The sequence below is a fragment of the Carya illinoinensis genome, chromosome 4, assembly GCF_018687715.1.
Source record: "Carya illinoinensis cultivar Pawnee chromosome 4, C.illinoinensisPawnee_v1, whole genome shotgun sequence".
Lineage (NCBI taxonomy): Eukaryota > Viridiplantae > Streptophyta > Magnoliopsida > Fagales > Juglandaceae > Carya > Carya illinoinensis.
Genome location: NC_056755.1, coordinates 17,713,558 through 17,728,208, shown reverse-complemented (window position 1 = coordinate 17,728,208; position 14,651 = coordinate 17,713,558).

The following is a 14,651-nucleotide window of genomic DNA, read 5'->3' as shown; positions in this document are numbered from 1 at the left end:
GTAATGGATCCATGCCACCCCCATGCATGGTAATAGTGAAGGTCACGTACAATTTTTGAGTGTCAGCTTTTTAATTTTAATTGTAGTCAAGTAATTGGGTCTTGAATGTAAAATTTCTTTAATACGTTACAATTTATTTTTAGAGAATTTTTAGGAGTAACATTTTGCCTTTCAAAAGAGAAAATTTGTTAACAAGTTGGAGGGGACATTATGCTGGAATTGAAAGAAAAAATGATATTGCATAAAGGGCTGCTACTACTATGCTGCCTAGGTTTGATAGTTGGGCATGCCCGTTAGTGCAAATTGCATTCTAAATTTTTCCTATCTCCTAAACTTAATTGGAAGTTGATGGATATATGATGGAGAGGATGTTTGAGTTGTTCAACTCATGATCATCAACTTCAAATTCATTGTATACTTGAATATATATATATATATATATATATAGATGCATACATGCATACATGCTCACCATGATCAAGTTACATATATGTCACGTACATATATTTTGTGTAGCAAGCTGGTAAACCACCATGCATGCCTGTCCCTACATACTTTGAAGGTTGAACTATGGAAAGACATCTCATTAGAAAAATGTCAAACACTCGGTTCATATGCTCAAGATAAGTTATCTTGCTTTAGGTAGTATTACTAGACTTTTAATTTTGTGTAGTTTGTTCTTATTCTAATTTTTTTAATTTAGTATATATAGTTTTTACAAAAAAAAGACTGATTTTAGAAATTGTGTGATTCCCAAGGTTTTTCCCTTAGTATATAGGGTATGTACAATATTCAAAATGATAATGTAAACAATATGCAAAATTTCTCTTAAATAAGAAAAAATACTTGAAAATGGTCCGGTGAAAGTGCAATCATACCTCTCCGCAAGCACGAATGAAAGATCTAAGGTAGTAACGTTGTAAAATAGAGATCAAAGGGGGAAAAAAAGTTAGAAACCATTTTAGTTCGACTAGTAGCAGATAGTTTTTCATTGGAACTTGCCCAGTTTTCATATTAACAATGTTATAAAAATAATTAGACATGCATGTAAGATAATCCAAATAAACTAATATAAGATAATATTAGATAATAAACTAATAAACTAATAAGATCATCCAAATAAAACAGACATGCATGTATAACAAATAAGACAAGTAAGATAATCACTTCAACCGTGACTTTGGCACTCTCTTCTTTATTATATTTCTTTCCTTTTCTTCTTGGCATATTATTTACATGTATTGGATATATCAACAATGTGTACTGGTAATATATGTGGTGATTTTAAATATATTTTATTGCTGGCAATGTGCTATACATGTCAATTGTTCAATTCTAGACATAGGATAAGCACAAGATGTTAATATATAATTAAATAATGGAAACCTCTCTTGCAATTTAAATAACTATTCATTTACATAGTAGATATACAATATGTTAATATATAATTACAAAAAAATGTGAAATGAAATATTCAGGGGAATAAAAAATTTATGCCGTAGAAAATGCATGATTGATAGATTACCATTAGGCAGCAGGGGAATTGTTGGTTTTGTGATCCCCTAGAAAACTCAAAGGAAAATAGTGTATTGAGAGACAACAAAAGTTCGTTGCCTTGCTCTCTTCCCTATAGTTGCATCAATTCAAAAGTGTAAAAATTTGGGAAATTTCACCAAAATGGATGTTTGACAGGTTTTAGTAACATTGTTGGAGCTGTAGGTGTGTGCAGAACTATGTCTCGGTTGATGGCTGGTTTTTCCCTTGATTTTCAGTAGTTGATCACACAAATAAGTAATTTTAGTCAAGTGAAAGATGAAATTGAAGATAGAAATGCAAATGGGCTGATTTTAATTAAAACAGAATGCATAGTAGAAAATTTATGTACTGACGTGTACAGCCAGGAAGTTGGTTGTATTCTTGCTTCAAAAATCCTTTCCTTTAACCATAAGCCCAACTACACAAGCAAAAGATACTAGGGTTGAAGAAAAATTGGAAAGAAGCATCATTTTTGTGTAGACATGGCATAAAAACAGCCTTTTAAATAACAGATGCATCTCTTGGTAAGCCAGAAATTTAAAGAGGAAAACTAACTAGTTTGAGTGAATCTTTGGTTGTTTACTTGGCTTATTAGCTTGGAAAGATAACTCACAACTAGACACTAATTTCTAAGGACTTGACACACAAAAATAGGTTGATTTGAACTAAAATGGAATGCTTGGGAGAAAATTTCTACATTGACATATACAACTAGCAAGTTGGTTGTATTCTTGCTTCAAAAATCCTTCTCTTTAACCATAAGCCCAACAACACAATTAAAGGGTACTAGCATTGAAGAAAAATTGGAAAGAAGCATCATTTTTGTGTAGACATGGCATAAAAACAGCCTTTTAAATGATGCATCTCTTGGTAAGCCAGAAATTGAAAGAGGCTAGGAAAACTTACTAGTTTGAGTGAAATCTTTGGTTGTTTACTTGGGTTATTAACTTGGGAAAATAACTCACAACTAGACACTAATTTCTAAGGAATTGACACACAAAAATGAAGGGTTTAACTAAATTAATAAGGAACTCAAAGAGAGAAAATGAAAGCTAAATTTACTGCAGAAATTGAGATAACCTAGACCAAAGAGAGCAGAAATGCCAGAAAATCATGTTAGTTGTCACCCCTTCAAGCTGTAGGTTGCTCGAATTTTACTTATTTCTAACTTTCCTTTGGTTGGTTATACACTTATCTAAGCAAGTATTAGATGAAAAACCTAAGAACAAATGAGGTTGGAAGACATCATGATAGAATATGTTGCAGAAAAATTCAGAAGTTGAAACTGTTTTGCTGCTGTATGAGAACTAAGAGAGGGAAAATGATGGAGTTTCATTACAAATTGAAATATATCTTCTTCCAAATTAAATTTAAAGTAGAGTTCCAGCCTTATAAGGCAAACCTAATAATTTCATATATCAACCAAACTACAACTACCTATTAGCCTCAATGTCTGCATAATCTAAATTTTGTCAATATGTCAATACCAATCAAATGATGCAGATCTGATTTACAAAATAACAAGGCCCCATCAGCTCAAAGAATAACAAAATCCAAAATAAATAACAACTTTTCTTAAGCAGGAAATAAGACTTGAAATCAGTGTAACTATTGTCAAGATTTCAATACCTCTCACATTCTTGCTCTCTTTTGTCTTATATTACTCCTAGTTCCCTTACTAAAGCAATTTATGGTGGTGCCAATTACTAGTAAGGCACCCTAACCCAGTATATATGCAAATCATCCATCTGCATAGAATAAGATCAAGATGTTGATATCCAAGCAATTAGTTATTTCGTACCACGATATTCTTCACAAACATCCAAGAATAATGAACAAATTATTAAAAAAAAGTTGAGTTGATTTGTGCTTACCCAATAGGAATGCGTTCTCGGCCCCATGATGTCGAAACTAGTCATTGCAAGTGCTAGGTGTCCGAACGCAATGCGAAGGTGAATGACAGAAGTGGATCTTATGTGTATTATGCCTTTCGGCATGGTTGCTTTATAATGGAGGGTTCAACCGCAATCAGATCACAGGGGCACAGGTTTGCTGTGTGAAGATCTCGAATCCGAATCTTCATCAACCAGTTACGGTGCAGGCTTCACCACAACATCAATCAGAGCTGAACCGCGTACAGCACCTGTGATAGCATGTGGCACTGAGGAGAGTCACTACTTCCACAGTGACCTGTCAATTATGCATTTTACCCTTGGAGGTTGCAGACTTGGCTAGAGAGAGAGAGAGAGAGATGTCAAATTGAGGAGATGCAACCACAGAGAGAAAGGAAGAGAGAGGTCAGGGTACTCAAAGGAAGCAAGAGGTCCGCTCAAATCGTTGTAGAGAGATTCGGTTGGAGAAAGCGTTGACTTGGGGAAGATAAGGGTGAGGGTCATTGACAGAGAGGGAGAGAAGAATGGTTGATGGGAAAAGTTATTTGAAATGAAAGATCAATCATGCTACAGAAATCTGAACGTTAGTTGGAGGGGTAGTGATAGGGTTACTACTGTATTACTACCCATCTACTACTCAAGTTCATTTCAAATTTTTTTATTTTTTTTATCATTTTCTTTTAAGTATTTTTTTTAACATCCTTAATCATTAAGAAAAATTTAAAAAAATATATAACTTTAGTAATACTCACTTCCTTAATCATTAAGTAAAATAAAAAATTAAAAAAAAATCAAATACAAAAAGAGTAGTAGGGTAGTAACCCTATCATTATTCTAGTTGGAGTGTTGTGCTTGAGTATTGTTTAACGTGTTTGGGGGTTGAAAACACTCCAACCATACGAACCCACCTCAGATTTCTCAAGTATTTTTGTTATCCAAACTGGCCCTTTAGAGCATTCACATTGAGTTCCCCATAAAATTCTCTATAATTTAACTAAAAATGACATTTCCTAAATTTTTTTTTAAATTTTATTCACCTTTCAAAAATATTCTACATTTCATTCCCTATACTTTCTCTATTCTATTAAAATAATATTTCTCTATTTTTTCTTTATTACTTTTTTCTCACTTTTATTTACAAACTTAACTACTCAATACTTTTTTATTATGTTTTGAACTATTACTCTAGTAAATATTTTAAACAAAAATTTAAATTATTTTTTTGTGGGTATGATAATATTTTTACAATTATTTTTTTATATTTTCATAATTATTTAAATTATTTTTAAAATTATTATTTAAAACTATGATAAATATGAGTATGATGGAAAGTATAGATGATTGAAAGGATAATTTATTTTATGTATTAAAATAAAATATTGATAAAAAATGGTTTAGAAAATAAATAGTAGTTTCCCAAATATGGAAAATCACTATTCATTTCCTAAACTTTTTTCCTAAAATAGAGATCCAAATTATGGAAAATTTGGTGTTTTGGGATACCGAATGTGAATACTCTTAACGTAATGTAGACCGTGGAGAGAGTCTTTACTTTTTTATGCTTTTAATTATGGACCTTCGTCATGATTCTTTAATTAACTAAATCAAATTTAATTAATTTTTTATTTCGAGAAAAAATAATTTTAAAAAAATAAGATTCTAAAATTTAAAAATATGAACCTCAATTTATAAAAATTCTAATAGTAATGATTTTTAAGATAGATTTTAATTAGTATTTAGACAACCATTCTCAAAGGGTCAGTTGAGTTTATTGAAAGGAAAATGTTATATGTACTTAAAAAAATTTAGAAAAAATTTACTTCTCCACGTATCAGTTATTAATATGTTAAAAATCATGAAATTTGATTTTTAAAAAGAAAACTAACAAGATGAATCTTATAAGTAAAATTATAAATAAAAGTGTAAATATACGAAGCAAGATTGGTCTACTGGTCAATAACAAAGTTGGTCGGAATCATTATTAATTTTTTTTTAAATATAAGCATTAATTTTTTTTCATACTTTAAATTTTCTAATTTAAAACTTTAATTTTATAAGTTTTATTGTGAACTTGTGTGTGAGGGAGTATATCAGTTTTAAGTTTCTAAGCAAATATTAATTTTTATGATATCTTTTAATAAGAATACTTTGATATTACAAATTAAAATTAAATATTGAAATAATTTCTAAGGTTGTTCTGTGGACAGATTAGTCTATATATTTTAATTTTCAAAGCATAGAACGCCCAAATTTTTGTCATCCTAGAAATATAATTGAAACAGAGGAAGATGGATTATCGACCAAGTAAACTTGGTTTCAAACGCTGCTTTGAACTTGATTCAATTGGAGCTAGATGAGTGATCCAGTGGAGGTAACGTAGGCAGAGGAATAATGTTCACCCAACTTCTTTTTCAAACATGAAACATGAGAAATTGAATGAATTTTGGAATAAAAGGGTAAATTCAATCCCAAAATTCATTCGATAGGCCACCTATGATGACCCGCTTTCGCTTGTATTTTCGCTGAAATGGTTGTTTTTATTTTAATTTGTGACGCCCCCAAATCCCCACGCCCGAACACGGGGAAATTGAGACGTCCGGATGGTGACAACCCGGGTCACCATCCCATCGACGGGTGCCGAGTGTGTGTCAGGCAACAAATGTGTACAGAGAAACACGCAGCGGATAAAGAAAGTCATAACTAAGTACCAGAATTTTTCTTAACGTAATACAAGCTGTTTAAAACGTACATAAATAAAATATTATAAAAAAAATACAAATACATGTTTAAAAACAGATAAAAAGCACAGCATCAGCAACCCGGCGGAGCCGCATCCTCGGGCTCAGCCTCCTCCTCCTCTTCCTCGAACTCTGCACCAAAAGCTACGGAACCAAAAATGGTTCCGCAGGTAAGTATAACCCAAACACTACCAGATAAAAACACATATAGCTCAAACAACATGCATGCAAGAACAACCTAAACACATGCCCCGCAAAACCACATTTTTTCCACGCACGCCAAAACCCATATGGCCCACAAAACATCCAAGAAGTCAAACCTCGCCATTATCCCCGATAATGGCCCAAACCACCATTTTCCCAGAAAATAGATCATAACCGAAAACCATACCACACCCACACTGTATGCACCATGATCTCCCCTAGGGATCATCCGCACACCCTGGCTCAGTGCCACACCGTAGAGAACGGCTACGCGTGTGACACCTAAACAAGTGATGCCCAGACTCACGTCACACGCGCGAACCATCTGGGCCATCCTCTAGCCCTCACCAGCGAAAGGCCACGGAGTCGGTGAGTAGGGCGATGCCCGGTTCCGCGCCCTGCGCGTTCGTAGCCAAGCATCCCCTAGCCCCGCTCCCGTCATCGCTCTCGACAACACAGGGGACGTCACTCAGTATTAACCACTCCCGAGTGACCAGAGGAGTTCCGATTACGCATACACCATGATCTCCCCTAGGGATCATCCGTATACATGGCCCTGTACCACACCGCAGGTAACGACTGCGCATGTGGCACCTAAACGAGTGATGCCCAGACTCACGACACGAGCGCGAACCATCTGGGCCATCCTCTAGTCCCCGCCACTAGAAGGACCACGGAGTCGACACGACATCGTCACCCTATCGTGCGATCCGGTCGTCGCCCTGCGACAACCCAGGGGATGTCACTCAGTATTATTCGCTCCCGAGTGACCAGAGGAGCTCCACCGTGATAATAACCCATCCCGGCTTGGGCTCGTGAGACACATGCAACCAAAGACCAAAACGCTGATAAACATGAATTACACAAATAAAGCAAAACGCACATGTACGCAAATAAAATGCAACGCACGCCACACGGTCCAATCAAATCAACCAGTCACAACCAACCAAACAAACACTCCATCCTCAATCCATCCGACCCCCGAAACTCCTCGGACTCAGTCCGGAATCAACAACCAACAACAGATAAAATAAATAAATGCTTAATTAAATAAAACAATTGAAAGAGCAATATACATTAAAATCTGAAAATAGGGTTTGGAAAATACTTACAGCGCTATACGGTATTTTTAGAAAGCTCGCGGCGTTGCTAACGGCGGAAAAACAGCAACGTCACAGTGAAAATTCACTGTGGCCGTGGGTCCGAAAAACCCACTTTTGAACGGGGACAAACTAGGACACGGGATTGATAGGGAATGGTCTAGAGGTGGTTGTGAAGCTATAGGAAGTGACGGACGGCCGTGGGTGGCGGCGGAATGGCCGGAAATGGCCAAAAAGGGCAAATCGGAAAACAAGCTCGTGGGAGCTGCTCCGGTGGTCGATGGAGGCCGGAAATGGGTGGGTTAGGACGGCAAGAGGTCGGTGATGAAGTGGTGAAGAAATGGTGGCCGGAGGTGGAGCGACGGCGGCGGATCGAGCTGAAAACCGTGCGGCCTTTGGAGGGCTTTTCCGGCCAAACGGCCGGCCGGATGGGGGAGGAAACCGGTGGGGAGGTGCGCCGGAGGTGGACGAAGAGGATGGTGGGGGAGGTGTCGCCCACGGTGGCCGGACGGCACTGGGTCGACGGTGGGAAGGGGTTCGGCCGTGGGTGAGGAGAGAGAAGAGAGAGAGAGCACGGGGGGGGGGGGTCCGAACGCGGGAGAGAAAAGGAGAGAAAGAAAAAAAAAAAAAAAAGAAAAAAAAGAAAAAGAGGGAAAAAGGAAAAGAAGGGAAAAAGAAAAAGGAAAAAAGAGAAAAAGGAAAAAGATGTGAAAAGAGATGAGGTCCAATCCTCACTCCGGGAAAACGAAACAAACCGCCAAAAAGATTAAAATCGCAAAACAACTAAAAGAAATAAAACACAACCTCAAATAAAATAAATTAAATTAAAAACCAACTTTAAAAACGCAAATAAATTAAAATAAATAGCTAATATATTAATTAAAATAAAAACAAATATTTCAGCGAAAATACACTTAAAAACGGGTCATCACATAATTTATTGTGCTTTAAAATTGGTTTTTTTTTATTTAATTGATGTTGTGTTTTATTTCTTTTAGTTTGTTTCCTTTTTACGGTTTTTAAATCTCGTTGCGGCGATCTAGTTTTGTTTTTCCAGACTGAGGATTAGACCTCATCTTCCTTCCCTACACCTTTTTTCTTTTTTTCCTTTTTCTTTTTCCTTTTTCTCTTTTTTTCTTCTTTCTTTTCCTTTCTTTTTCTCTTTTTTCTTTCTTTTCTTTTTTTTTTCTTTTCCCTTCCCGCGTCGACCCCCCCGTCTCTCTCTCTCTCTTCTCTCTCTCTCTCTCTCACGCAGGAGCCCTTTCAGCCTCGACCCGCCGCCGTCCGGCCACCGTGCGGCTCACCGCCCACACCGGTCGACTCCTCTCCCTCCAGCGCACCTCCCCACCAAAACCCACCCCCATCCAGCCGGCCGTTTGGCCGGAAAAGTCCTTCAAAGCCTGCACGGTTTTTACTCCGATCCGCCGCCGTCGCTCCACCTCCGGCCACCATTTCTTCACCACTTCATCACCGGTCCCTTGCCGTCCTAACCCACCTATTTTCGGCCTCCAACGACCACCGGAACAGCTCCCACGAGCTAGCTTTCCTTTTTGGGAAATCTGGCCTCCCACCTCCGTTTCTGCCGCCACCCACGACCAACCACCACTTCCAATAGCTTCACAATCATCCCTAGACCATTCCCTATCGATCCCAAGCCCTAGTTTGTCCCCGTTCAAAAGTGGGTATTTCACAACCCACGATCATAGTAAATTTTCACTGTAACGTTACTTTTTCACCGCCGTTTGCAACGCCGGGTGTTTTCTAAAATTACCGTATAGCGCTGTAAGTATTTTCCAAACCCTATTTTCAGATTTAAATATATATCGCTCATTCAATTTATTTATTGCTGTTGGTTGGTTGATTCTGGACTGAGTCCGAGGAGTTCGGGGGTCGGATGGATGGAGGACGGAGTTGCTTGATTTATTGTGTTATGGTTGGTTGTTTGTTTTGTGCATTGATAATTGCATTTGCATGGTGCATGCACGTGTATTATGTTTTATTTGAGAAATGCTGTTTTGCTGGCGTGAATGGTTTTTGGGTGCGTGTGTCTCACGAGCCCAAGCCGGGATGGGTTATTATCTCGGTGGAGCTCCTCTGGTCACTCGGGAGTGGATAAAATTGAGTGACATCCCCTGCGACGACCGGATCGCACGATACGGTAACGCTGTCGTGTCGACTCCGTGGTCCTTAGAGTGGCGGGGACTAGAGGATGGCCTGGTCAGGTAAGCGCTGGGCGCGAGTCTGGGCATCACTCGTGTAGGTGTCACATGCGTGGTCATTACCTGCGGTGTGGCACAGAGCCAGGGTGTGCGGATGATCCCTAGGGGAGATCATGGTGCATGCATAATTGGATCGTTTTTATGGTTTTCGGATGTGGGCCATTTTCTGAGAAAATGGCGAGGTTGGTTTCGAGACTTTTGATCCATTTTCTGGGAAAATAGTGGTTTGGGCCATTATCTGGGATAATGGCGAGGCTTGGTTTTGAGGATATGTTTTTATGGGACAAATGAGTTTTTTTGGCGTGCGTGGTAAAAATGTGGTTTTGCGGGACTTGTGCATTGGCTTTTCTTGCATCCATGTTGCTTGAGTTCTATGTGTTTTTATCTGGTGGTGTTTGGGTTTTACTTACCTGCGATACCATTTTGGGTTCCGTAGCTTTTGGTGCAGAGTTCGAGGATGAGAAGGAGGAGGCTGAACCCGAGGATGCGGCTCCGCCGGGTTGCTGATGTTATGCTTTGTATTTGATATTATATTATATGCGTGTTTTGTAATATTTTATTTATGTACGATTTGCAATAGCTTTGTTTTAAACAAGAAAAATTCTGGTACTTAGTTATTGACTTGCTTTTCGCTGCGTATTTCTTGTGCACATTCGTCTCTTTTTCACACAGTTGGCACACGTCGATAGGATGATGACCCGTGATGTCATCATCTAGACGTCTCGATTTTCCCGTGATCGTGCGTGGGGATTTGGGGGCATCACAAGTGGTGTCAGAGCAGTTTGGCTCTGGGTAAAACCACATGTCCCGTAGGCAGTACCAGAATGCTTTTTAAAGTTGTGTTTTGAAAATTATGTTAAGTACAGCTATTTGATTTGTTTTATTTGTTTTATTTGTTTGAGCTTGTTTGTTTGTTTTTATTTATTTGGTTATGTTTTTGCAAGTTGGTTTCTTTTGTTTTCTGTGATGTGGTGTTGGTCTTTGGTTCTGTTTTTGTTGGTTGTTGGTTTTATTTGTTTTTGTTTTCTGAAAGGGGGTCAAAGGTTGTGGTGGCAGGAAAATAGGAAGGCCAAAGAAATCTACTCAGGAGCCACGGGACAATACATCAAGAGATGACTCCATAGCTCAAGCCATACGGCAGATGACGGAGTTTATGCAGTAAAATTATAGGCCACAACAGACAGAGCCTTGGCCACAACAAGGGGGTCCCTGGCCGCCACAAGGAGGGCCTTGTCCGCAACAAGAAGGATTTTGGCCGCAACCAGGAGGTCCTTGGCCATATCAGGGAGGGTCTTGGCCTTACCCAGGAGGATCTAGCAGCATGGTGCAAGCCGGGTGCACCTATGAGCGCTTCCTGGCGCATAGGACTCCACACTTCACTGGAGAAGAGGATCCGCTTCGAGCTGGAAAGTGGATCAAGGACCTGGAGAGAACATTTGAGGTGTGTGGATGCACCGAGGCGCAACAGGTACTCTACGCCAGCTATCTCTTGCAAGGCACTGCTTCGGATTGGTGGGATACCAAGAGAGTGATGCTGGAATCAGAATTGAGATCTTTCGCTGCGGTGACCTGGCAGCGCTTCAAGAAGGAGTTTAATGACCGCTTCTTTCCCGCATCGGTAAGGAAGCAAAAGGCGAGAGAGTTCTCAGATTTGGTCCAAGGGGGCGCGACAGTGGAACAGTACGCCCGGAGATTCATAGAACTTGAGCGATTTGCTCCTCACCTTATCGCCATAGAGGAGATGCGAGCTGATCGTTTTCAGGAGGGACTACGCCCTAATATATGCCTATGGTGGTCAGCCATCGGATATCCACTTTTCAGGAACTAGTGGATGTGGCCACCCTGGTGGAACGAGAAAATAATCTGAGTATGGGCTCCCCTCCAGGGCATAAGAGGCGGAGTTTTTCTGGTGAAGGAAGCAGCTCGGGTTCGCCTCAGAAATTTGTTCAGCGGACCGGGCCTCGACCGCAAGCATCCTCAAGTGTTCGCATGGGAGGACGTGTGCCTGTTTGCGGAGTTTGTAATAGAGCCCATGTGGGTGAGTGCCAACCTAGTGGAACTCGATGTTATAATTGTGGCCAGCAGAGTCACTTTGCCCGAGAATGTCCAAGAGCAGCTCAAGGAAGCCGTGGGGGTAGACGCGGTGGAAGAACAAACCCAAGACAAACAGTGCAAGCCCGGGTTTATGCTATCACACCCGGAGAGGTGGATGATGAGGCGCCAGCGACCCATGATGCTGGAGTAATTACAGGTATGGATTAATTTAATTTTAAGTTGGATTTAATTTTTGGTGTAATTGGTTTCTTCTTTGTTTTTTTTTTGGATTTCATGGGTTGATGTGTTGGTTCAGGAAGAGTTCGTTTGTATGAGTTTTATGCTTGCACTTTGTTTGATTGCGTCACAGTCGTTTGTATCTTCTACGTTTGCGCGGGTGTGTAATTTGGTTACGGAACTGTTGCCGAAGTCTATGGTAGTGGCTTTACCCGATGGTGAAATGGTGTGGTGTTCCAAGGTTACTTTGGGATGCCCGTTAAATTTTGAGGGAAGGTTCTTGGATGCTGATTTGGTAGTATTCAAGCTGTTGGGTTTTGATATCATCCTCGGAATGGATTGGCTATACCGATATTCTGCTAGTATTAATTGCAGAAGTCGGAAAATTAGCTTTCAGCTTCCAAATGGTGATTTTCTGGAATTTGCGGTGAGTGAATTAAAAGAAAAGCCGATAATTATATCGGCGATTCAAGCAAGAAGAGAGATTCCATGGGGAGCGGATGCATTCTTGGTTCAGATGGTGTCCACGCCGTCTGAGGAGAAGTCGTTGGCAGACATTCCAGTTGTGGAAGAATTTCCCGATGTGTTTGTGGATGACTTGCCCGGACTACCCCCTATTCGGGAAATGGAGTTTGTTATAGACTTGGAACATGGAGCGGCTCCTGTGCATAAAGCTCCTTATCGCATGGCACCGGCTGAATTAAAAGAGTTGAAGACTCAGTTGCAAGAGCTGGTAGAGAAGGGATTTATTCAGCCTAGTACGTCACCGTGGGGTGCACCAGTTTTATTTGTTAAAAGAAAGATGGAACCCTCCATATGTGCATAGATTATCGGGAATTGAATAAGGTGACCATCAAAGATAAATATCCTCTCCCGCGGATAGATGATTTGTTTGATCAGCTTCAAGGAGCAGCCGTGTTCTCTAAAATTGATTTGAGGTCGGGATACTACCAGCTGAGAATCAGAGACAAGGATGTGCCTAAAACTGCTTTCAGGTCGAGGTATGGGCATTATGAATTTAAGGTGATGCCGTTTGGGTTAGCTAATGCCCCTGCTGCTTTCATGGATTTAATGAATCGAGTGTTTCGACCTTATCTGGATTCCTTTGTGGTAGTATTCATCGATGATATTTTGATTTATTCCCGAGATGTTGAAGAGCATGTGTATCATCTTCGTCTGGTACTTGGGAAATTGAGAGAACACCAGTTGTACGCCAAGCTCAGTAAGTGTGAATTCTGGTTGGAAGAAGTTAAATTTCTTGGGCATGTAATTTCCCGAGACGGAGTGATTGTTGATCCTAGTAAGGTAGAAGCCATTTTGTCATGGCAGCGCCCAACTACAGTGCGCGAGATCCGGAGTTTCTTAGGGCTCGCCGGTTACTACCGAAGATTTGTAGAGGGTTTTGCTCACTTATCCGGACCTCTCACAGCTTTGACTCGGAAGAATACAGAGTTTGTTTGGTCAGGGAAATGTGAGAGAAGCTTCCAGGAATTAAAGAACCGGTTGACAACGGCACCAATGTTAGCGCTCCCAGAACCGCATAAGCCATTCGTAGTCTTCAGTGATACGTCTAAGTTTGGTTTGGGTTGTGTCCTTATGCAGGAAGGAAGGGTTGTACCCTATGCATCTCGTCAGCTAAAGGACCATGAGAAGAATTATCCGACACACGATCTAGAATTGGCTGCGATTGATTTTGCTCTCAAGATCTGGCGGCACTTCTTGTATGGGGAAGCTTGCGAGGTATTTACTGATCACAAGAGCTTGAAGCATTTGTTTTCCCAGAAAAATCTGAATATGAGGCAGAGGCGATGGCTAGAGCTAATCAGTGACTATCAGTGTGAGATCAAGTACCATCCGGAGAAGGCTAATATAGTTGCTGATGCTTTGAGCTGGAAGTCACACTTGGAAGATGAAGCCGAGCCGTTAGAATTGGATTCGCTGCTTTGTGGGATGAGAAGGCTCCTTATAGAGAGTTCGCAGCAAGAAGAGGTTTTATCTTCAGTTCTTGATATTTGGGTAACTGATTTTGAAGAATTGAAGACTCTCCAAAGGAAGGATCCGAAGCTGCTGAACATCAAGAAAAGAGTCAGAAAATCTCGAGGGCCGTTGCATTATAGCATGGATAAAGATGGGATACTTCGGTTCCGAGATCGCAGAGTGGTCCCAAAGGACTCGGAATTCAAGGAGCGGATCATGGCGGAAGCTCATGTGGCCCCTTATTTAGTTCATCCCGGCAGTACAAAGATGTATCGGGACTTGAAGAAAAATTACTGGTGGGATGGAATGAAGAAGGATATTGCCTTGTATGTTGAGAAATGCCACACATGCCGGCAAGTGAAGGCCGAGCATCAAAGACCTGCAGGTATGCTCCAACCCCTCCCTATTCCTGAGTGGAAATGGGATGACATCACAATGGACTTCGTAGTGGGTTTGCCGAGAACGCCTAGTGGGAAAAATTCGGTTTGGGTGATTGTTGACCGGTTAATGAAGAGTGCTCATTTCCTGCCTGTTAATAACACCGACTCTCTGAGTAAGTTGACCCGCTTGTATGTCAAGGAGATAGTGCGGCTACACGGCATACCAAAGAGTATAGTGTCAGATCGAGACCCGAGGTTCACGTCGCAGTTCTAGAAGAGTTTGCAGGCAGCTTTGGGCACTAAGTTGAAGTTCAGTACTGCATATCATCCGCAG